The following is a 26,169-nucleotide window of genomic DNA, read 5'->3' on the forward strand; positions in this document are numbered from 1 at the left end:
AAACTCAGAGTTTTAGAATACAGTAATAGATATAAAGCAAGATGGAGGTTTTAGGGCAGAGGCTGGTCCTTCTTTACCTCCTTCTCCATGGGTTTGGGTGGTTTTGTGTAATTGGATAAAAAAGTCTACATTGCAGGCACGGGTGGTTGGTTATTGGGTTAAAAGTAAAAATAATTTAAGTGTCATTTCTTAATTGGACAGTTTATCCTTAAAAGGCCTTGTAGAGAGAGAGATGGGGCTCCATTTTTATTTTGTCACAGTGAAGTGCTGTAGAACTCGGGGTTTGTGAGACTGTAACAGAGATAAGAACTAATAAACATCTGAGTCCCAACAAGAAATACCATCTTGAGCATTTAATCCTGACCCTGGCAAAAAGGAGATAAAACTTGACAGTGGTGTGACTCTTGGGGATGGTTCTGTGCAGGGCCAGGAGTTGGACTCAATGGTCCTTGTGGGTCCCCTCCAGCTCAGCAGATTCTATGATTCTGCTTTGTTCTGGAGAGAAACTGATCCCTTGTGGCTACACCTAAGGAGAGGCCAGGCTCAAATACTCACCAGAAAGACACAAATCTGGGTCTCCCCAGGAAGCTGAACATGCTGGATACCCAACTACTGCCTTGGAGGCAGAGCACTCCCAGCTCAGCCTGGAAGAACCATTTATTTTGTATAAATAATTCAATATTCACTAGCCATGAGGGATGCTCGAAGCTATGGAGGCCAAGGAGGAGCTGAGCAGGACCCACCTCTGAGGAGCGATGAGTTAATTGGGTACCACCACGTGGGGAATTCCAGTTCAATCCTTGGGGTGAAACGAGGAGCAAACAAACTGCAAACCAGGGCTGGTGTTATCTTGACACAGGAACTAGTAACTGGGGTATGTGTGCAGGCGTGGAATAAGGAAAGTGGATTTGAAAGGACACAGTCCACTTTAAGGCTCTACCATCACAAAATCAATAAATCACAGTTAAGGTAATGGCAAAACTTGCAATTTAATAATAAAAAAATCAATTATAAGGATAAGAAATACATATGAAAAATAATTGTTGCCTCCACATGGCAAAAATGACCGGAGTGAGTTGTCTGTAGCAAGAAAATTTGTACTTTCCCCATCACATATGTGTGGGTTTTGCTGAAGAGTGGAAATCCAGCTAAGCAAACAGGTGCAGAGATCTGCATTTCCCATTGCATCCTAACCTCTCATTACCACATCAGCAGTTAATATTTTGGATCTTCTGATGATCAGAAGGCAGAATTTACAAGGATGAATTAATCAGCCATTGCAGAACCTTGGAGGGGTTGGAAGGAACCTTAAATATCATCAGCCCTCCTGCAGTGCCAGCTGTGCTTCTGCTGGAGCAGGGATCCTGGACAAGGGTGGAGCTTTCCTCTGAAGGTCCAGGGGTGGTGTCCAGGGGTCTGGTCTTCCTCTGGGAATGCAGAGGAGAAGAAAGCTGCCCCTCCTGGAATGCAGTGGGCAAAGGCTGCTGTGGTGTTCCAAGGTCAGATTGGATCCAGGTAGGAATGCTTGGCTCCTCCCCTGGGCGGAGCATCTCCCCATGGATGATGGAATTTTCTCAGCCATGCAGGGACACTCAGTGGCCATGAACAGAAGAGATCTCCTGGAGGGAGGGTTGGCTGTGGGAGAGATAAAGAAAAAACTGCCCAATGAACAGGAGAGAACTGCCCCACTTCTACCAGATGGCAAAGAGAATGCTCAGCCCCATTTCCCACCTAAGACAGGGGCACAGCCCAGCTCTGCAGCAGGTACCCTGTGAAAAGTTATGATCTTCCACCCCTCCATTGCACCACATTCCAATGCTGAACTGGGCATTTTCCTCAAAAAACTGCAGTCTTAAGATCTGAGGCCCAATTTCAACCAATTTGAGCAAGAGATGCTCTATTTTTCTAAATGTTTTGTAACTTTCCATTTGGGCATGTCCATGTTGAACACATGAAGAATATAAAAGGAAGCTTCAGCACGAAAGGTGTGATGGAAAGGGACTGGGGACTTGGGGTATAAATCTGTAGGAATGCCACTTCATCAGTTCCCAGGCTGGGAGAAGAGATTCTTTGACTGGTTTTCCTTTAATTGCAGAGGGTTTCTGCAAGTCCTGGGAGCTCAGAACATGATCTTTAACAGTCAGGAAGCATTCCCATGCAAGGAAACGTTTTGATTCCCAGCTCTGCAATGCCTCCCTGCTAAGGAAGTGTAGCAATGAACAACACTGGTAATAAATAAATTACCCAGAGAATTTAAAATCAGAATTTTAAACCTGTGAGAGCAGCTGCCCTTGGGTGGACACACATTTATGGAACAGGCCCCTGGTGTAGGAAGCAGCAAACACAGAGTGTGGAAGGTGATATTTGGCTTCTCAGCACATATTTTGGAGAGATGCACTTCCCATTCATAGGAGCCACCTTTCTTTTTGGGCTCTACTCTCTGTTCTTCTTATTAATCCAGAGATTCTTCTCTTTGCTAAACCAGGAATGCAGGACAGATCCCTGAAGAATTGCACAAATCTTGGATCCCCAAGCCCATTCGAGCTGTAGGATGCCACAAGGGCAGTGTGATCCCTGCAGGGTTTTTAGCAGCATCCCTTCTTCTAACCCTGCTTGAGCAGCTCTGTTTTTAAGGGATGCAGGAACTGGTATTAAGACATTCTGAAGCATCATTAGCTCTATTTACTGAGCCTTTAGATGTGTGAGTGACTGCAAACATCTGGAGTGAACAGGTGGAATTCCACTGTACTTGCTGTATACATTTCTATTTTTATGGTGTTTGGCTTCTCTTTTAATTGAACAACAATTCTTCCCGCAGACCCAAATGTTACTACAGGCATGTGTGAATTTAATTTAACTGGCAATGAGTTAAAAACTGTTATTTCAGAGGAATTTTTGATGTTAACTAATGAGGCATCACTTTCTGTGCATATTCCTGCCATTTCAGGCTGCTTCCCTGAGGAAGCACAGGTTCTGCAGTACCACTGTCCATCTGGCAGATTGTCCTAGATACTTTTCACCCTGTTAGTGAGCAGGCTGGGGCCAGGCTGTGGTGGATATGCAACAGGAATGCAATGGGAAGTGCATCTCTCCAAAATATGTGCTGAGAAGCCAAATATCACCTTCCACACTCTGTGTTTGCTGCTTCCTACACCAGGGGCCTGTTCCATAAATGTGTGTCCACCCAAGGGCAGCTGCTCTCACAGGTTTAAAATTCTGATTTTAAATTCTCTGGGTAATTTATTTATTACCAGTGTTGTTCATTGCTACACTTCCTTAGCAGGGAGGCATTGCAGAGCTGGGAATCAAAACGTTTCCTTGCATGGGAATGCTTCCTGACTGTTAAAGATCATGTTCTGAGCTCCCAGGACTTGCAGAAACCCTCTGCAATTAAAGGAAAACCAGTCAAAGAATCTCTTCTCCCAGCCTGGGAACTGATGAAGTGGCATTCCTACAGATTTATACCCCAAGTCCCCAGTCCCTTTCCATCACACCTTTTGTGCTGAAGCTTCCTTTTATATTCTTCATGTGTTCAACATGGACATGCCCAAATGGAAAGTTACAAAACATTTAGAAAAATAGAGCATCTCTTGCTCAAATTGGTTGAAATTGGGCCTCAGATCTTAAGACTGCAGTTTTTTGAGGAAAATGCCCAGTTCAGCATTGTTTTTGGGAACAGGACTTGTACCTGGAGTCAGAGAGGAGTTTTGCTGGCTCACCAGGAGGTATCACTTCCAGAGCAATGGACTCTCCACTTGGAAAGCCTTGCCCACTCTTCAGGCTTTGGGGAGCAGTTGAGGAGTGAGTCTGACCCAGTTTAATACATTTCTCCTGGATCTCTTGCCTCCAGGATTCTAAATGGGCTCTGCAAAGCCAGAAATCTTCCTACTCCAGGCATTCCCAATGCCCTTAGACTATCTCAGGTATTTTGGTATTCCACACTTCCCGACTTAGTGCATCTGGATTGTCCCTTGAAATATATCTAGACCCCAATGCCCAAAGCCAGAGGACAGCAGGATGTAGGGCCAGGCGGATTTCAAGAAGGAGCTGCCCCTATTTATATGGACATAGAAAATACTGCCTTGTGACGAAAAAATGCAATTTTCCCACCCTGATTTCTTGTGTGTTCCTGACCGTGGTCCTGCAAGGGCCAGACACAAAGCTCTGAGCTGGGTGGTATTTGCTGGGAGCCGCTGGGACTATTTTGGGCAGAACAGAGCCAGCAGCCCAGAAAGGAGGAGGAGGAGGAGAAGGAGGAAGAAGGTGGTGTTTCCTTCCCTTCCTCTGCCTGTGCTTCTCAGCACACACTCTTCCACAGGCTGTGCACAGGGACCAGGAATTGGGCATTAATTAATAGGATTATTTCCTATGAATTTCTTCTTCCCCTTTCCGTAGGATGGTTTCTGAGAGCGGTAGGTTTGACTTCCCTTCCTTAAAGCACCAAGGCCCCATTTGCAGGACCTGGGACGTGGCCATCACCCCATTAATACCCTCTGATATGGGGCATGTTCTCAAATTAGGAGAAACTCAGCAAATTATCATCCTCCTCACCCCATAAACCGAGCAACCCCCATTACCATAACACGTCTCCCACACCCTGAGGCTGCCCCCACATATTGGATACTCCTTGGGCAAAGCAGGATGGGATCCCAGTATCGTGACTGGTGGGTGGTTTTTGTGCACTAATTTCCCCCCACCAAGTGGGATTTTGCCAAAACCCAAGGTCTAAAAGCCTCAGCTGTGTGGAGAAGGAGCAGCTCAAGCCAAGGAGGCACTGAGTACCTTTGCTGCTGCTCTCGTCTCAGAATCTCTTTTCTTCATTATTGTAATGCAGCCTTTCATGTGATTTCTCTATGTAACCGATAATGTTCTTGAGCTTGCATTTCACAGGAAAGGTTATTTTTGAAAAGAATAAAGAAAATCCTTATCAACCTACATGCTTGTTGTAGGAATGCCAACTCTCTTATAAGTGCAGGTCCATCCATTCCTTTATTTTGATGTAAAAAAATCTCCTGGCCTGCAACTACAACATGTAAGAGGCATTGCAGGCAGAACTTGATCTCATCTCACTCTGAAGACAGCAGGGCCTTTCTCCCCCAGAATAAATCCCAAACAAGCCCCCCTCCTGCTCCCAGCTTAACTGGCAGCTTCAGCAACAAGAGATAAACTTCAACCTACGTTTTCTTTCCAAGCTTAGTTGTTCATTACTTTTTTTTTCCTCCCACACCTGCCTTGATCCCCTGCAAGAAGCAATTACCCAAATGATATTGTGGCTGGGGATAAATAAATATCCCTCCTGATACAAGGCAGTGATATCACAGTGACTTCTACAGGTCTCAACAGATTTTGTGCAGCATGCCTCAAAATAAAAGGGCCCTCCTCCAAAGCGGTCTTTGAACCTGCCCCCGTTAAAAGCACAGCTTGCAGAAAGGGAAGAGAAAATGGCAAAATTTCAAGCCTGGAGCATTTGGACCAAGTGCAAATCTCTAAGAAAGGTAAAACACTCAGTTATTTGACAGTTCATAAATGCTGAGGAGTCCCTGTCCTTCTTTTAGATTATTGGTGGATGAAGAAGAGGTTCAAACTCTCAGACCTTCTTTCAGGATGGATGCCTCCCACCCACAAAAATCACATATCGGGAACAAATGAGCTCCCAAACAGAAAGTATTTTTAAAATAACTTTCTATTTTCTTACATTGCCAGAAGACACAGCATCAAGTTAATCTCCAGATGAGTGTGGGGAATTCAGGTGCCATTGGGCAAACACCATTCACCAGAAATTCCACATTGCAAAGTCTACCCTGAAGGGAACTGGAGGGGATTCCAGAATCCTGGAATGTTTGGGGTTGGAAGGGACCTTCAAGGCCATCCAGTTCCGAGCCCCTGCCATGGGCAGGGACACCTTCCACTGGACCAGGCTGCTCAGAGTCCCAGAGATGTAAAAAAGGTGTCTGGAGGAGGTCATCACTTATGGCTACAGATCTGAGCTGCCAACCCTTAGCAGAGGCAGCATGGTGAGTGGGAAACAAGCAAAACCTGCTGAAGGGCCAAGGCATAGATTTTCTGTAATTAGCAGCTGATGCCCATTGATTTTTGAAATAGCAACTCTTTGAAATGAAACGGGTTGCACAATGGTCCCGGCAGCCAGGGAAATGTGCCTGAGCTCCCAGGTCTGCTCCAGTGACAGATAAAAGTGCCACCAGCACGGCACAGAGCATCACTGAGGTGTGCACCCAATGGAGCAGGGACTGCCTCTAAAACCCCTTCTAGTCCAGACCAATTTGTGCAAATAAACGCCAACATTTCTAAGGCTTGATTGACTGAAGTCAGTGAGAAAGGTCTCTGCTGACTCCACTGGGCTCCAGATAAGGTTCTTCAGTTCAGTAGCTTCCAAAATGCATCTGTTTTTCTGATTTAGTGCTATTGTTTGATGCAGGCCAAAACCAAACGAGCTTTAATTAGCTTCAAACTCAGTTCCCTGTGTTTACAACATCCTGGTTTACAGTTCTGTGCTCCATTCAGGTATGCACATTGCCAGTCAGCTGTGAACCCTGGCTGCTCCTAAAATACCTGTTTGTCTCACAGTCTCTCGCTGAGTACAAAACTGCATTTCTAAATTCTCACATAATCAAAGGTACACTAAAAATAGAGGAAATTCTTGCATATCAGGACAAGGAAAAAATGCACGCAACTTCTTTGCTCACTGATGCAACCAAAACACCCAGGAGTTATTATAATGTGCATTCCCTTGACAGGGACTTTTATTTCATGCAAATTACTATGATTAAGATTCGAATGCTTTTTTTCCATTTTCGCACATTACTTAATCAATGTGAAGTACTGTGTAAAAATTGCATCTCTTCATAACAGTGATTTTGACCAAGTCAAGTGTTGCTGCTAGAATCCTAATCCAGACTTGTGATTCAATTATCATTTAGAGACTTTCTAAATTCAAATTAAGTTTACCAAAAAAAAAAAAAAAAGTTAATATCAATATGGATCGTTTGTAGGTTTTATCAAAACAGCTTCCTGTTGCAAGGGAATGCAAAACATGTTGGATTCTTTCTGTTTCATTTACTTCTTTAACTAAACGTGAAAAATATACAGTGCTGCATGGAATGTGAGCATTAAAATTTGTACCCTGGGACACTTCTTGCTCGTATTCCATTGTTTATATTTTATAGGCAGCCATCCTGAGAGCTTGAGAGAATATTTAAGCTTGGGATTTGGGCATCTGATTGAAGCAACCACATTACCACAACTTCATGAGTTGTCTGCTCTTCAGCTGAGTCCCAGAAATTCACCTCATAAGCCAGAGTGGGTATCTACTTAGATTGTCAGAGGTACAACTACCTAAAAAAACCAGGTAAAATCAAAAACCTCCCTGCTCTTGGTGGTCTACATTAAAATGTAGATGGAATATGCATGTACATGATGCAAGCTGCCCGTGAACTGCAATAACCTCATCATTTCCTGTGTTTTCATGTAGTCAGGTTAAATATATAATGTTTTTTGTGGGCGATAAATTCACAGTGGGCTGCTCATGGGTGTGAAGGTCAGTGATAACCATGACCTCTTCCACATTCATGGAATCATGGAATGGTTTGGGTTGGAAGGAACCTTAAAGCTCATCTCATTTTAGCCTCCTGCCATGGGCAGGGACACCTTTCACTATCCCAATTTGCTCCAAGCCCCATCTCACCTGGCCTTGGACACTTCCACATATGCAATTCATGTAACTTGGCATTGAAATTACTCCCTCAAAGCCAGCAGTGCTTGTAGCAAGCACTTTTGGGAAATAAACCCCCAGCTACTCAACATGAAGAATGCAATCAGTGGAGGAGTTGCTACATCCCTTGGCCCCAGAGATAACACAAACTATTCTGGAGAGCATTAGCCTGGAATGCTTAATATAACGCCTCTAGATTTCATAGGCTAGCTAGAAAATTACATTTGCATTAATGTTTTGGCTAATTATTCTCCTACAGCCAGCTAGAAAGGTTACCTGGTCTCTCAAATCTGGTATGTATCTAGTATGCTAGCAATTTCCCTTCCTTTTCATTCCTCACAGGACAGAAATTAGACATTGTCATTCCATATTATTTGCGACATGTTGACATTATAATTTAAAAGGATGCAGCAGTCCTGAACAGCTGGAGAGTAATCCTGAACAATCCTTGACAGTTTCCTTTGGAGGATGAATGCCCCTCCCTGGAGAACTGCACAGTCTCTTATTTTAAACTAACAGCTAATTTTAGACAGTTTGCCCTCTCAGAAATGCATGCCACAGAGACTTCTCTTCATGGTGAACAGCAGTGACCAGAGATAAGCACCCACACAGAAAAAAGAGAGAGCTCTGAAATAGATTTTTGCTCTTCTAAGAGACATGACTTGTTTGCTGGATTGCCTGATGGAGCCAAGGAGGGACTCTGGTTGCTGAGCCAGCCCTCCCTCGTGCTGTGCTGAGCTGAAAGCTTCTGGGATCCCACACACACTTTGGGGCTGCTGTGGTTTGCTGCTCCTCAGAGACTTGAGGGAATTGGTTTAAGCAGAGGGGATTTTCCCCCCCCCCCCCATCTATCCAACAGGCTCAGCCCACTGTGATTGAAAGTCCTTACTCCTGGAAGGGAGCAGGGAGCAAACCTGCAACAGGGTCAGGCATTATTTCTGTCTCTCACAGGTTTTGGGTGCATGGAGGGATGGAAGCACAAGCCAGAAAATACCTTGGAAGGTGGAAAGCAGCTTCATATGGCTTTGCCTTGTGGGTTTTTGGGAGAATGGAGGAGTGGGAGCTGGGGCTCCTCCTGCTGTGCCCATGGAACAGAGCTCCATCTCCTGCCCTCCTGCAGCTGTGGAGTGGCCTTGAGGACAGGTTCAAACATCCCCTACCAATCAATGCTTGTGTCTTTAGCCAGTAATACCTTGATTTTTTTTCTTTTCATCTTTCTTTTTTAAATTTTTTTTTTCTTTCTTCCCCCCCTCAAATCCTGACTTCACATCATCATGCTCCTGGGGCATCCCAGGCAAAGGTACAGTGCTTGCAGATCAGGCATCAGCCAGGTGACCCATTTGTCATACCTCGGGGGTGTTTTGGGTTCAGCTCAAGGGTCAAAAAAAACTACTGAAAGGATTCTTGCTTTATTATGTGTGGTGTGGCCTGAACAGGAGCAGATCTGGCTTGCAGGAGTCATGGCAAGGACAAGCAAGAAGCACAGCAGAAGTGTCTCTCTGTCATCAGGGGAGCTGGAGGCACTGCCCACACAGAAGGGAGCTCTCCCAAAAAGCTGGTTCCTGCTCTGCAGCTCTTTTCTCTCCTGAGTACAACAGCGAGAGCACAGAAGGACTGAAGGGATAAATACTTTTGTGCCATGACCTGAGCAAAAGCCCCCTCTGCTTTAATAGATGCAAGGCTGGGTCAGAGCTGAGTTGTGCTCAACCTCATTTTCTCTAGATTTACATCAGTGTCTGGCCACTCCTGATGGAATCCTGCTTTGCTGGGACCACTGAGAGGCTTCATGCAGGCTCTGGTGGGGCTGTGGTCCAGCCTTTAACCTGTGCAAGGTTTTTTCCATGCTGCACAGCTCCTCTGGGGAACAGTTCTGGCTTTTCTGAGCAGGAGTTGCTGCTGGCTGCAGAATAAAACTGTCTGGAGCTGGGCTATGCTGGATGGTGTGCCCTGTGATGTCAAGGGGAAACTCACCACTGGTTTCAAGGACAGCAGCCGGGGTCCCTTCTTCATCTGTCTGTCATTCAGGAGTTTGCCTCATGGTTCCTACCAGTTAAACATTTCTATCAAATGAGGGTAGCGCTCCAAAGAAGAAAATCTGACAGAAAAAACAAAGAAAAGAAATATTTCCTGATTCTTTTTTCTCTCATTAAGAATTACTCCCCTCAGCTCTCAAAAATCTAATCTGGGTGTTATACTTTTCAGGAAGAGAATACTTCCCTTGCAGAATTTAGAGCAGAAAGCTTAAAAATCCGGGTTTTGGACTGAGGTGATTTAAAAAAACATTTCACTGTCTTTATTCTGTAGTTGGAGAAGCCAACAAGCCATGCAAAAGAAAACCCTGTGAATGTAAGAGACTGAGTGGAGTGATAAAAACCCACCTCTGCAAGGTCTTTGTGGGGAGGACTTGGTCACACGAGTGATGCTGTTCCTGTGAAGAAACATTTGCAGGCTCCAAGCCCCCAGTAAAACTGAGCAGGTGTCTTGGTTTGAAAAGACAGTTGTCTGCTAAGTAAGGCAGGAGGCTCCCTTGAAATGGAAAATGTAAACTCACTTCTCCTGAATTGTTACAATTTTGAAATTAAGGGGCTCTCAGGCAAAGATATGGGAATAGGAATAACATTTTTTTATTAGGGAAATTAAAAATACAAATGCAACAATACAAAAAAAGAAAACAAAGCACTGCCAGAGCCAGAATAGAGCTGACATGCTGTGGGTCAGGGAGGTGGCAGCAGTCTCATTTCATGGTGGCTCAGCCCTCCTGCAGTGCCAGCTGTGCTTCTGCTGGAGCAGGGATCCTGGACAAGGGTGGAGTTTTTCTCTGAAGCTCCAGGGGTGGTGTCCAGGGGTCTGGTCTTCCTCTGGGAATGCAGTGGGGAAGAAAGCTGCTCCTCTGGGAATGCAGTGGAGAAGAAAGCTGCTCCTCTGGGAATGCAGTGGGAAAAGGCTGCTGTGGTGTTCCCAAGGTCAGATTGTATCCAGGTAGGAATGCTTGGCTCCTCCCCCTGGGCGGAGCATCTCTTCATGGGATGATGGAATTTTTTCAGCCATGCAGGGACACTTACTGGCCATGAACAGAAGAGATCTCCTGGAGGGAGGATTGGTTGTGGAAGAGATAGAGAAAAAACTGCCCAGTGAACAGAGGATAACTGCCCCACCTCTAACAGACGGCAAAGAGAACACACAACCCCAGCCTAAGACACCAGGTAATACCCAGCGTGGTACCTTGGGGCCCACGGGGATGGGAGATGAAGCTGCTCCAACACTTGTCTGTGTGCAGGCACTCGAGTGAACGTGTAAAATGTGTGTGCCAGAGCTGAAGGGCTTGTGGGGCACAGGGGTTTCATAAAAAAGCTGGACAAGTGTTGTGGGAGGGTGGGAGTCTGAAGAGAAGTCAAGACTCATTCTCTTTTCCTGACAGATTCATTGCCCTAAAAGCCAGAATCTGAGCTGTATTTTTCACTGAAGACCAGGTGCACCCACCTAAGAGGGGACCCAAGGAGCAATTCCCCTGTGCATGGAAATGGAGGAGACAGAGAAGGAGATTCATTATCTTGGGTCCTTCCAAACTCATTCTCAAGCAGTTGTTAGAAATGTGAGCTCAGCCAGTTGCCTCTCCAGAAAGGATAAGGTAAAACACAATGAAATGGCTTAGCAGAGTTTTTAAACCCTGATATCCCTATTGATTTTCCATGGAAAGCAGGCAGTGATGGACAGTAACAGCGCAGTGCCCTCGGGTTGGTTTGCTTGTGCTGAGAGGCAGAATGTGTCTAAACAAGTCCAGTTTTACTAGAAATTGTCCTCTGGAGCACAAGTCACCCCTTGTCCATCAAAATCCCTCAGATCTGCTCCCACCCCATTATTCTCCTTTGCGTATGGACTTGACACAAGTCTGTTTAAAAACCTCTGATGTGACCCAGGAGATACGATGGGAAACCATAAGCAAACCAAGGTGTGGGTGAGACCTGCAAACTCTGCTCTTTAAATGACCTTGAGATCCTCTCTTTATTTCACACAGGTCTTTTCAAATCATTCCTGGGACAGCCTGGTGGGGAGAAATCAAAGGTGTTGGGTGGAAGAATGGCTCATGGGAAGCAGAAGAAAATTCCTGCCTGTGAGCTCCTGAACCATGACACCCTCAGAGGGTCTCCAGCAGATCTTCCAGAACCACATTCCATGCTCTCATCCTGACTGGAGGCCTCCTGCAGCCAGTGGACCCTGCTAGGAGAGCAGATTGCTGAGGTGAGGCTTTCTCCTCCACTTTCTAATATCTGAATGTGCATTGAGAGACATGGACAATTCTGGCCCCAAATACCCATCCCCAAACCAAGGCTGGTAGTAACTGGGAAAGAAAAAACTGCATATCCCCATATCCTCAACTCTTCCCAAGGAATGGAGCTGTTTTTATCTGTGAAAATGCATTCTAACATGCCTTTGAAGAAGTCCTCTCCTGACTTGCTTCATCCACTGGCAACAGGATCCATCCCTATTCACCCAGGACAAAAAGAATACATAAAAAAAAACCCCTCCTTATTTTCTTTCCCCCTCACATATTTTCAATTAAAATAGATTTATGGAAGCTATACTGAATGTACCACAAATCTCTTTACATGGTTAAAGTTGATTAATTGGGGTCGGAAGTGAAAATTAAAAAATGGCAGCAGCTCACACAACACAAAACACCTCTCCCAGGCCTTGTGGATGATGGAGCACAAGCAGAGGTGCTGTGGCTGGTTCTGCCTGGAGGAGAACAGCCTCCTTCACCTTGGGTTAAACACTCAAGAGCAAAGCTGGGGTTTGGGGGGAGGAGGCTGGCCTCAAAATAATGTGTGTATAATCCTCAAGATAATCAATTTCTTACAGATGTTTTGTAAACTTCCGTGTTTGAGAGCGCAAGCCATAGTACTTTCTAAATCCCTGGGGGTTGTACTTGATATCCATTTGTTATTTCCTAATGCTATTCAATCTTTTTTTTTTTTCCCTCTGTTTTTTTTTTTTTCTTTTTTGAAGCTTGCAGCAATAAGCCTGAGCCTTACGATGGCAGTTGCCACCGCCCCTGCCATTCCTCAGTGAACTTTGCACGTGTTTCCATATTCCTTTCCTTACACTCCCGATAAAAGCATTATCAGGGAAATTCAAAAGCAAGCAGAAAACTGGCATAGCTAATTTAGGCTAATTAGTATGGCAGAAGCTGAGTCTTCTACTTCAGAGGTTCCCATGCCCTCCCATGTCTCCACCTGATCGCCTTGTCCAGCAGCAAACCCAGGAGGCAGCTCCAATTATATCATAACCTCTTCAAACACCAAGCCACTCAAGCTAATTTTATCCTATTAAACAGACTGAAGGATTCAGAAGAAAGGTTCTCCCCCAAAAGCTTCAATTACCAGTGTCCCTGATTACCATCTTTACAATCCTATATGCTACAGTTAAATACTTTTTTGCTTAGTGTTGCTTTCTTGATTTAGATGAAAAGCGAGTATTAAGAGCATGTCTTTTCAACTCAAGCAAGTGACATTCATAAAAAAAAAAAAGAAAAGGAAAAAAAAAAAGAGCCTGTCTTGTTATTAGCGTGTTTAATCAAAGTCAAGTCTAGAACCGTTCAAAGACAATGTAACTGGGGAAATGTAAACATCCCCTCGCATCCAGTGGCATTTAAAGCAGCCACAGGTAACTGCCAGGAACAGCAGCGATGGCCAAAAGCATCAGGGCTAGAAGAAAAAAATAATATATATAAAGGAAACAGCAGGAACTCCTGAGGAAAGGAAATGTCGAATGGTGCTGGGATTAAATCCCACATCACTAATCAGCAATAAAGACAGAAAACAGCCCCCAAGGTGCTGGGCTGGTTCATCCTTCCTTGCAGCAGCCCGGGGTGGCCCTGGGCACGCAGTCACACCTGGCCAAGCACACTCACCTGGGTCACAGGTGTGCCTGGGCTCTCTGCCGGGGCCCAGTCCCGAGGGTGGCCTCGAGTCCCCACTGTCCATCCCTGTGAGTCCCCTGCTCTGAGGAGCTCACTGGAGAACAGCTCCCCATGCTCCTGGCCAGTGCCTCCTCCCAGGGTCTGCAGCCTTGGCTGGTGACTCCAGGTGCTGCTACAATTCAAATAATTCCGGCTATTATTTTTAACAACAGAGGGGAAAATGAAAAAAAAAAAAATATATATATATATGTCACCTGAGCATCAAATTAACCCTCTGCTGAACACTGAACCTGGGGGAAGTTCAGGTGCTGGGAATCCCTGTCTGCAGCCTTGGCTGTAGCCTTGGCTGGTGACTCCAGGTGCTGCTACAATTCAAATAATTCCGGCTATTATTTTTAACAACAGAGGGGAAAATGAAAAAAAAAAAAAAAAAATATATATATATGTCACCTGAGCATCAAATTAACCCTCTGCTGAACACTGAACCTGGGGGAAGTTCAGGTGCTGGCAGTCCCTGTCAGGACAGCATCTATATGGAAACATCATGAGGATATTTATCACCTGGGAACTTCAGCAGCACAAATCCTAACAAAAACACATTTAGCATTTTTAGAAAGGAACTTATTCTTCGCCTTCCCCAAGTAGACTAATTTTGCTTATTCCTCTTCCTTCACTGACAGTAATTGTTTCAAGCACACTCACAGCTTAATATTCGTGTTTTCTTTTGGGTCATCCCATCTTGTTAGCTCCCAGTCCGTCACAAGCTGGAGGTATTTGGGGGTTGGATTTCACTACTGATCTACTCCTCCTTGCAGTTGAAAATGAGCATTTTTCTTTTAGTCTAGAAACAAACAAACAAACAAACAATTTCTGTCGTTTAACAGAAATTGAATGAGTTTCACCCAATTGCCCACACTTTGGGTGATAGGGAGGTGCTATTGTCTGCGGACAATGATTCTCATGCAAATGAAACAACAGCTAAACAAGAATCCTCCCTATCTCTGTTTGGGCCAATTTTCTTAACGTTTCAGCAGAGCTTAATCTGTTGGCAGAAGTGTTTAGGCCCATTAACAGCTAAAGTCACAGAGTCCACAACTCACCCTGCTGACAGTAAACACGGAATTTGAGGAATGGCCTTTAAACAATGGCTAAGCCACAAACCATTTTGTCATCAAATGCTGTGAAAGGCATATAGGCTGATGATTTTCTTCCTTGGGTTACAGCGATTTGAAAGCCTGGCTTCCCTCCCCCGAGTGCCCAGCACCCTCCAGGCTTGAGTTACGGCTGGTTTATTTGCCTTTCCAGCCCTGTGTTGCAGGTGTGCTGCCCACGAATTACTCATTCCAGGGCTTCATATTATTTATTTGTGTTGACTTGGAGGCCAGGGCCACCCTGTGCTCGCCACTGGCCAAACGCAGGACAACACCACGCTCTGTGTCCTGCAGGGCAGATTCCTGGATTTAATTGTGTTCAGGGAATCCTGTGCCCAGATCCTTGCCTAAAAAATCCCCCATTGCCGAAGAGCTTTAAGATCCCTTCCAACCCAAACCATTCTGTGACTCTGTTCCAGTGGAAAAGATAAAATTTATCAAGGGGGAGAGAAATAGATGGTAATTTCCAAATAATGAATTGCTAAATAAAACCCACAAGGCTTGAATCCTGGCAGCTGGGATGAGGATGAGGATGGGGATGGGGATGGGGATGGGGATGGGGATGGGGATGGGGATGCTGGGGCTGCTCACCCATGTTTCCCAGTGAGAAGCCCTGCTGAGCAGTGCTGAAGGAAGTCACTTTGAGCCCCACTGCCCACTTGGCTCCTGAGTTTATCCCCTTTCCCTGGGGAAAGAAACACCAAGGGATGGCAGATGGCTGCAACCCAAAAGACTTATTCCAAATTTCCCTGGAGTTCTTTGGAGAGTTCACCTCTGGAAACTCATGATGCCAACCCCATCTCCCTGCCAGGCATTTTTTTGGTTTCTTCCCAGGACAAACCAAAGAACAGAGAAGGGAAGAGAGGAATGAGGAGCAGGGCAGGTATGGAATGCTCCAACTGCACACCCAGCTTCCCATGCTTTGATTTGTTCAGGCTGCATTCCAGCTGTGTTGCATCCACCACTGCCATGAGGAATGCCCATCAATGTTACCAGGGAATGAGAGAGAAGGAAGGAAAAAAAATGGTGGAGTGGGGGACAGCTGGCTGTGTCTGGAGAATGCAGTGTTAGGCACCAGCATGGAGATCTCTTCATCATTCCACAGCTCTGGAACGCCCACAATTTCCTCCTCCACCTCTGACATTCATTGCCATTTAGGGCAGGTAAAAACATGAGGTTATTTTGATATGGTGACTTCTGAGCAAGACTTTGGCAATTCCTTGCCCCAGCTTTGGTATAGACTGGTCCAAAGCAACAAAACCACATTTTTTTCCCAGTTAATTAGTTCTGCAGCAGACAAGATTCTGGGGTTTGTTGGAATATAAATGAAATGAAATGAGGTGAAATGAAATTAAACAAAATGAAGTGAAAAAATTAGTGATATAAAATACACTTATTAAAAAAATAAGTAAAAATAAGAAAGCTTGTGGCCAATTTTTTCTGCCCTTTCAGGTTTTTAAAATAAATGCTACAGTGCTTCATGGAAGTTTTTGAAAATGAAAAGGTATCAGTCAGTCGATTAAACCATGTTATTCCTTAATGCCAGATTTGTTTCATTTATATCTTTACATCACCACAGTTACAGTGACACTGCTGCCAACTGCTCATTAAATGTGGGAGGAAAGGTTTGTGAGGCTTTTTATTACAGATGGCCACTGGGAACTACTCTGGTGCTGCCAGTACCAAGCTATAGGGGTGAGACCAGAAATTGATATTTCCATGGATCCTTTTGTACAGTTCTGAGTGATGTGGTTCCAAACACCCTCACCTGCGTGAGGAGGAGGCTGCTGGGTGTGGTGTTGGCTGATGGCACAAAAACACATCCCAGCTCCTGCTGTGGTGGCCCCATCCCACCTTTGAGCCCCTCATACGAGCATTTAGCTCCAGCTTTCCCCTGACTCCACGCTCAAGCTGATGTGAACAGATGGAGAGGCTGGGCATGAATTCTATGAATGAGAGTTGGAAGCACAAGGAAAGGATGAAAACTAAGAGTTTAGCATGGAGCAGACACCTTTATCAGCAGCACCAGGACCACAGGGATGTATTTTCCAGAGGAGTGTGACGGCAGCACTCCACAAAGTTCACTTTTTGCTGGGTTGAAAGCTCTTTTCTCTATTTTTTAACGTACTACAGAGCCCCTATAATTCCCCAAATACCGACCAGAAATACTCCTTGGTAACAAAGTGGAGTTTATGCAGCAAGCAAGCCTTTCGATCTACAAGGCAGCATCAAAGAGGGGATCTAATGAAATTTTAAAAAGGAACAAGCCATAAAACTCAGATCAAAGACTCTGAATCGTTTTGCTTATTTCTGACAGACCTGAACATTTCTTGGGAGAGTTTCTTCTAAAAGAAATAAACAAACCACCCTCTTAAAGCCACAGCAGGACATTCCCCCATACATTTACATAAATATATACACACACTAAAGTATATAGATAAAATGCCCACAGTAAATCAGTTCGCAAGATTTGATTCTGCAAGACTTCGCTCAGGATGTCTGATTTGGATGTGGCCAGAATGAGGAGGCACAGCTGTCTCATCTGGCTTAGCAAGACATTTATAAGGTACTGATCTCAGGGTGTACAGCAGAGATGTTGAATGAATCATGAAATTTAATTTATCAGACAGACAGACAAGAAAAATTTGACTTGTATTTTACCATCTAATTTGGAAGTTTTCACTCCCCTTTCAGGAATTCAAAAGATGTCACATCTTTCCTTTTTTAGGGGAAGGTATAGATTGAATGTGGATATTTTGCTGGAAAAGTATTTCTTCTTCTGGGTTTTATCAGAAGTGACAATGATCTCAGCTTAGTCCCTGCTAATCAGAATGTGCAATCAGACACCACATCGTGTTTCTGCCTGCAGCTGAGGCCAGAATTAATATACCTGAGTGATCCAGGGGCCTTTGGTGGGCACCAGAACCCTCTGTCCATGGCCAAGGTTCTCTGCTGCAAAGTGAGACAGAGATGGGCCCAAAACTCATCTTTTCATGGACAGGGTGACATCCCAAACACAGGCTTTCAGTTCTGGGGGGTGCTAGGATCTCCTTTTGAGTTACCTAAACCCAGACACTCAAATTTTGCAAGCCCAAACTTCCACCCTAAACATGAGCATGGCATGAATCGAGCAATGGAAGTTAATCAGCATCATTAAATCTGTCAGAGCAGCAGGTTATTAAAATTACCACCATTCACTCTTGGAAATGGGAACTAAAAATTATGCCCTGGCTTTCTGAGCCTGTTTGTCTTGTTTTCCCACACTGCTCATGAATTACTCCAGTATATTACAATGTCCTCTATCCATCTTCATTAGCATTGTGAACAAATTGTATTGGGCTGTAATGCAGCGTTTTTTTGGTTTTTTATTTTTTTGGTATTGTACAAACATACACAGTGTACAGAAAATGGGCAATTTAATATGAAAAGAATATTGTGCCTCAGAATTTTTATTTTCTAAACAGTCATTTCAGTTGGGAATTATTGCACGATTTGTGCATAATTTCTCATGGATAGTTATTTAAATATAAATAGGGAAAATATGTAAGTCCATATGGCAGCTATCTACCCTTTCTTGATGCCTCTCCATATTTTTAATAGTGCAATAAACAAAAGATAAAAACATCTCTAAGCCACACACTAGTCAAAAGAAGATAATTGTGCCTCTATGTGTTTATTGTAATTTGAATGTGCTTCAATTAACTTTCCTCAATATTTCCCAGTTCTTTTAAAAGAAACTTAAATTGGTTTTTATTTTGTGAAATTTGTTTTCTGTGCAATAAGGAAAAAAAAAAAAAAGAATACCACAATGCCTTTGTTTACCTCATTATGGATACATCCCATGCAGGAGTGAAGCTCAAACTCTTTATTCCCATCGACCTTTATTTTATTTTTCCATTCTCACATGCTTCTTATCATACTTTAAGTAAAAATACCAAATTTCTAGTGCTTCCGAGGAAGAGGCAACTAATCATCACTCAATATATCACATATCAAAGTGTGGTAAAACATGAAAATGGCAGAAAAGCAAACTCTTGCACTTTTGCACTGCAGTCACTTTTAAAAGATGAGAATTTATTACCCTTTCCTCCTCTAAATCATCAGGGCCACCAGAACAGAGAGAATATATCTGGAATGCTTGTTGTAATTAACCTTGAGGCTTTTATTTAAACAAGGTCAAACATTTTAACAGCTTTATAAATCAAGGTTGGGTCCGCGTGGCTCTACAGCATCAGCCTAATGACAGAATGCACACTGAATACTTATTAAACAGCATTTATTTACAGAAAAAATGTCCTGCAGGCTTCAGGGGGACACACCCACAGGCAGAGGATGGATATCCAAACCAAACGCCCCAAGGTGATCTCTGGAATGCTGGAATGTGCTTTTTTTAGCTGAGCCCAGCCCCAGGTATGGGCAAATTAGGTCATCTGCAAATGAAGTGCATTTTAAATGTGATTGCAAAATTACAGGAGGTAGATTGCAAACATCCCAATGTCTGATGTTCCCATCCTTAATGTTGTCTGGTTTTTATTTACTCCATCTCCTGTGTCAGCCAGGTTTTAATGGAAGGAGAAGGGAGGACATGTGAGTTGAGTAAGATGAACTACTGTCTCATAGTGAACATTAATCAGTCTCTAAAATTAACACCTTTGGATTCCTCCAGCCATTCTGGGTTATCTCCTCCTTATTAATAAAAAGTGGCCATTATGAGTAATTTTTTCAGCATGGGGAACATCAATATTTCTGTTTTACACTGTAAATAAACAACAGCTTTCAAGTCACCCCCGTTCATAATTTCACACTCTGTTCAGTGTCCATATGAAGAATACCACAAGTCACAGTGCCTGACACAGTTCCTTTACCTGGTGCTCCTCTTCACAGGCATCCCTTACCAAAAATCCTCTGAAATCGAGGAGGTCCACAAGGACAACAGATTGCCACTTACATGTGTGACCCTCCTGGTGCCTTGTGCAGGCTGACCTAGAACAGAGGCTAGACAGAGTTAAAGAATAAAGCAGGGATTTATTCAAAGGATCTCCTCAATGGATCCACCTTGGGCAGCACAAGAGCCCAGCCAGGGCTACACCCAAGATTAACCAAAATGGTCACATGCACGAGCGCTCCCGGGGGCTCTCACTGTGATCAGCTCTGCTCCATTGGCACATTGCAGTTCATTGTCCCATTCCAGCTTTAGCCCATGCAGTCCCATCCTGCTTGTTTTTCTCTCCTCGGCCCACGTTGTTTCTGCTCCTGGGCCTGACATTTGGATTATTTGTCCTTGGTCCCCAGCTGGAGAAGGAATTGTTTTGTCTCCCCGCTCTGTGAAGAGAGCTCACCATCCCCTAATGTGAATCTCAGACCCTCACACTAAAGCAGCACAGAATGTGAAAAAATAGAAAAGCTAAAACCTGAGGCATCACTCCCAGCTGTAAAATATCCACTATCATTTCCTTAAATGGCTCAGGTAATTTCTCTTCAAATATTCCTTGGCTGTGCAATGTTTTCTCTTAGCCTTGTATGAAGGTGTATGAATTACCCAGACCACACTCCATGCTCACTCTCCTGAATTTCACATTTGGTTTGCCACAACCACCTCCCACTATGAGCTCTGGGTACCTGAAAACATTGGTGCTGCTGCAGCTGGGATCTCCTCCTAAGCCTAAACCTCATCCCAGAATATTCTGGCCACAGAATATTCTGTCACAGAAGCACAGGATGATTTGGTTTAGAAGGGACCTTAAAGATCTCGTTCCAATCCCCAGCCAAAATCACATCCCACCAGCAGTGGGGAGCACACTAGGTGAAGAGAGAAACACTTCAGCATCTGCATTCACCATTTTAATTGACTTCTCCTTTCATTTGCTCCCCTCCTTTGCCCTCCAATACTGAGCATTCTCACCGCTGTAGAAACCCCCAGGAAAATAAAACAAAACCAAAAAACCAACAAACAACAGTTGTGCTAAATAAGATTTTTATGTGTGGGTGTTTAAGTATCCGCGTGAAGCAAATTTCTACCCTCTTCTCATCAAAAAAGGAACGAGACCATGTGAGTGATGTGACCAATTACCGCCGAGCACCCCAGAGCAGCTTCTGAATATTCACGTCCAATTGCTCGTTTGGTGGAACAATTGGTTTGAACAGTTTGAAAAGGCAATGATGTCAAATGTGCGGCGTGATTAAACGCGGCGAAATTACCAGCCGTTCAGCTGAAAAAGAAGCTCTGTTTCCTTCCCAGGGTAATTCTCCTCTCGAATTTTGCTCTGACGGGAGCAGGGAACACCCGGATCTGTCAGGGGCAAAGGTACAGCTGAGTTTTGGGGGCAGCATGTGGGTTCTTTGCTTGTTTTTTCTACCTCTGTCGAGGTTGGGATTGCAGGCACTTGAGATGGTGTTTCATGTTCGGACTCAGGTGTTTATTATTTCTTATCGGTGAAACAGCCTCACAGCCACAGTGAGTTCTGCAGTCTTTCATTAGCAAGGCACAAAATGGCTAACTATCTCTTGTTACAAGGTCTTTTAAAACTAAACTATCTAATTAAGAAATGATACTTAGATTATTTTCCCTTTACATGTAATAATTGATCTCTTGAAGCCCGCCATGCAGACTGTTTTGTCTTATTACAAAACATCACCCAAATCCATGAAAAAGGTGAAGAACAACTTGCCTTTGCCCTAAGACTTCTATCTTGCTTCATATTTACTTCTATATTCTAAAACCCCAAACTCTAAGTTTTCCACCCTGTGATATTACACACTTCTAACTAACTACACACCCATAATCCCAGTGCTATCAATCAATTTTGGAAGTCTTCTCCACAGCCTCAGGTCAAATGCAGTGCTCTCTTGTGAGTCTGTCTGTGCCTTTCAGCACAGAAAGTTTAAAATTCTCAGCATCCAGGATTCCAACACAGCACAGACCGGGATGCTCACGGGAGCTTTGCTAAGGGTGCATCAAGCCAAAAGCCTCCTCTTCACCCTCATCTTCCTGCAGAACCACACCTCCACCCCGGCTGGAGCAAGGCAGAGATGTATTTTGCAAGCACACCCTGGTGCAAATGTGATTCCAATCAAAGATTTTCAGGGCCAAGTATCTGTGTGTTGAATTGTCCGGAGAAGCAGCAAAGGCTATGCATGTTCCATCAATACCACCCACATTTGGGAGTTTCCTGTACAGGCAGGGAACACCCCAAACCCTCAGTCCTGTTGTTTGGTTAATGCCTGTTTCTGTCATCACTGAAAATGGCTTATAATTATAAAAAAATAGATCATTAATTCTGCCGTACTATTTTAAAAATGCTTATACAACATATCATACTTCACTCCTGTGGCTGACTCATTCACATCCAAGCATTTTTTGTTGCAGTACACGGAGCAGTGTGTGCTTCCCAGATGGCAGAAGGGAGCTGGGAGCATCCGTGAGGAGGAAAAAGGTAATGCATCCTGCAGGATCACATCTTCTGCTGAGCCCTTGTCAGGGAGAGGGCCACAGGAGCGCTGCCCAGCTCCAGCTGCCCGGGTCTGGAGCCACCTCTGGAATCAATTTCTCTCCTGCTGGCACCCCTTTGGGGAAGGTGATTCACATTATTGTAAAAAAAAAAAAAAAAAATTAAAAAAAAAAATTCTTCTTAACAAGCTACTGCCACACATTTTGTGAATGTGCAAAAGGCTCCTTGATGCAGAAGGCTAAAATGATTAAACAGCCTTTATAAAATCCTCCCTGAAACTAGAGAACTTTTTATTTTCCATCCTTTCTTCTTGTTTCCTACCCAGAGATCTGAGCTAATTTTCCTTATCCATAGGCTACCCCATGTCCTGAAAAAAAAAAAAAAGAGGGGGGGAAAGACTGTATTCACTAATTATACATCCTGAAAAGAATTTGGTTCAGTGTAAGATGATCCTAGTGATATGCTAATCCTTTTTTCTGCTTGGTGCAGCCTGAAGCCTGTGTCTAACATTTTTTTCAACTGTATGACAATAAAAGTTGTGGCAACAAAAGGAATAAATGGGCAGCTAAAGAAGGTATAGCTGAAACACATGGCAGACCAGTTCTCTCCTCTCCTTCTGGCTGCTCTTTTGTAGGCTCTGGTTTGGTATCCTCAAGTCAATAGCCGAAAGCCAGCCACCTTAGCAACTTAGTATGACACCCAAGCCCTCTCTCTTTACATTCATGAATAGTCAGCAAGCAGCAGACAAAATAGAACTAATCTTTTTTGACAGAATTGTTCAATTTTAGAGGAAAGGCTTTTGAGGCACCTTCCATACATTTGCAGAATATGAGGCAACAATGGCCACCACCACATTTTTGACAAAAGGACGACCAGGGGTGTGAGCGCGCACACGCACCACGGTCGTCAACAGAAAATACTGCAGCCAAGTTCAAGCCACTGCAGGATGTGCACATTGTTAGGGGGAAGGCTGGCAGGCAAGAAAAGAAATAAATTATATTAAAAAAAAAAACCAACTCCATTGTTTTGTTGCTGATTATTAAACATACACATCCCGATAATGCGTGATTAGGGTTATTTGTCTTGATTAGACCAAGTTAAGAGAGCTGATTAATATCCACTCTATAATTTCCTGTCATAGGCTGATAACTTCATCCTTTTTTTTTTTTTCTCTTTGGACCAATGAATCTTATTGCAAAACGCATTCAATCCTGCAGGATCTCGCCTGCATTTAAAAGCTGGTTTTGCCATTTCGAAATCCTGTAGCACAGCAGCCACTCACAAGTCCAGTGTGTGCAGGGAAGGGCATTCCTGCTTCTCTTCCTTCCATTTAATGCAAGCATATCCCTATCTCCAAAGACAGAAAGTGGGGAAGAGATAATAATAATAATAATAATAATAATAATAATAATAATAATAATAATAATAATAATATAGTAGTAGTAATAATAATAAATGCATTCAGTCTACGGGCAAAACCAGAAGTTAGCAACATGGTCCATGCAGCTGCAACACTGCATTTAAAATTCAGTTTACTCCTAGGAAGAGGGCTAATCCTGCCCCTGTAATTCCCTACAGCCAAAATGTACCCCCCTCCCTGAGTGACAGTGCAATGCAAAGACACTCGCACGCTTATCTTCCCCAACCAGATGGCCGACTTGGATCAATGCACACACGCCACGATCAATGGGAGCGATAAAGAATTAGGAAAACAGTGGTACATGCTCCCAGAAAGCTTGTACACTGCATAATTATTTTATGATTCTACACATGGCTACATGTGATACTGGAGTCAAGAAGGAAAAGGATAATTAGAGAGCCAGAAAGCACCCGTACTGCACTACACACTTTGTCAGTCAGCACTTCCCACTCGGCTCAACTCACCGCCCTTATCTCCTCTCCTGCCCCCTTGCAAACGAATTTAGGGAATATGTCAAATATTAGGGGGAGGCGGCTTCTGGGTTACCGGGACGGGATACGGGAGATTATCGTGTCCTGTGATGCGGCAGCAAAAAGTTTTTGTGCGAGGGGTGGGGCGGGACTGTGCGAGCATCGCCCGGGGGTGGCATCCCGGGGCACCCCGAACCCTTCCAGGGCTTTGTTGGGAGAGGGACACATCCACCCCCAGTCAGTAAAATACAGCTGCACAGTTACTCTCTGGGTTTGGGGTTTTTTCCCCCCTCCTTCCCTCCCAGGAGCGATTTTGTGATTGGTTCCTTGTATCCAGCCCGCTTTGCCACCGCGCTGAAGGGAAGAGAAGGGGAGGGGGCAGGAAAGAGCTGCCCCCCCCCCCCCACCCCCGGCACTGATCGAACGACACAGAATAAATATCAAAGCTGGATGGTCACGACCGCGAATCTGGATGGCAAAGAGCACATGGCCGAGATTAGGGAGCAGAACAATGCCAGGCGGAGCGCTGCCCTGGGTGGCAAGGCGGGCGGTGAGGAACCGCAGCGCTGGGCGCTTCCCAAAAACACCGAGCCACCGCCACCTCCTCGTCCAGCCGGCACCAGTGCAACACCACCGATGTCCGATGGCTGCTGGGAACGCGGCGGGGACAAGAGGCACTTTCTCCCTGCGAGTGGCACACGGACAGGACCTTCCTGCCGGCCATCTGGCTGCTGGTGGGACCTGGGCTCGTGGCATGGGGAGACAGGGGTAGGAAATTCCCAAAATGGATTGTGGAGGGCTCACCAACCAACCGGCCGAGGAGCAGGTGGTGTGATGGAGAGCTGGAGCTCGGGGTGGAAGGGAGGAGTCACCAGTGTCCCTTCTGCAGCTGCCTTTCCTGCAGAGGTGTGACCTTTGGACACCATGGTCCTGAGATACCTGCCCGGGTCCTCCTGCAGGGATGTGGCACAGAGGCTCACCCTGCGTCTCCTTACCCAGTCCCAGCACAAACCAGGGCCAACCAGCACTTTTGAGTAAATAAATGGACACCGTGGTGGTGACGTTTTTGGAAATGTCCATTTTAAACACGAGGCTTTAAAATTGGGGTCTCTCCTGTTGACATTAGGCTTAAGTCGAGACCAAAGCCCAGAGGTCCTAACATGTGGAGTAAAACATCTCTGATGTGCACTCCAAAAGCATGTCCAAGTCACCCCAAAAAGCATCTGCACTTTACTCATCCCCTTACTCAGACACAGCTCCCTGGACAGGCAAAGGCCCCAGACTGCAGCAGGTTCATGGGTAGAAGCCACCCCTGTGGACCTGTCTGTGAGGCTGGACAGGTGATCAGGGACACTCCCTGTGCAACAGGTCACTCACTGAGCTGGTGACTGCAGCTCCAGCCACGAACACTTCTGCTGGTGGCAGAAGTGAGGAGGGGGATGAAGCTGACACTTAGAGATTCCTGATCAAGGTGCACTCGCTCAAGGGACTACTTTGATTGGGATTTAAAACCCCCGGAGGATTTATAGTCCTGGACAACTGTGCATGGGATTCCACCTGCTATAACCAGCCTGCTCTGATGGGCGTTGACCTTCACAGGTGTTACTGTCACAGCAGCATTGTTCCACCTGAGCAGGTGTGCATTGACCAAAATCTTGGACAGACAGATCTCTGGAAGAGGTGGACAGTGTGTAAGTCAAGTGCCTGTTTCAACCTGTTAATCAAAATGTGTCTATGAAAAAAAAAAAATCCAAGTTTTTGGACAGCCATGACATTTTTGTTGGTACTTCTGTTTCTTTTGATACTTCACAGCTATGTATGGAAAACCCCTATAATATTTCCTTCTTTTAAAATTGCCATTTTTGGGTAAAAGTTTTATTAAAGACTTACCTCAAATTGAATATTTATCCTAGAAATTAAAAAAAAAATCTCATTTTCAGTTCTCAAAGTTCTTTCCTTTTTTTATGGTCAAGTAATGATAGGCGCTTCAGATAGAGAAGGGAATTGTTTCCAAAATTCCTCATGAGAAAT

This window comes from Anomalospiza imberbis, chromosome 6 (genome assembly GCF_031753505.1).
Source record: "Anomalospiza imberbis isolate Cuckoo-Finch-1a 21T00152 chromosome 6, ASM3175350v1, whole genome shotgun sequence".
In the NCBI taxonomy this organism is placed as follows: Eukaryota; Metazoa; Chordata; class Aves; order Passeriformes; family Viduidae; genus Anomalospiza; species Anomalospiza imberbis.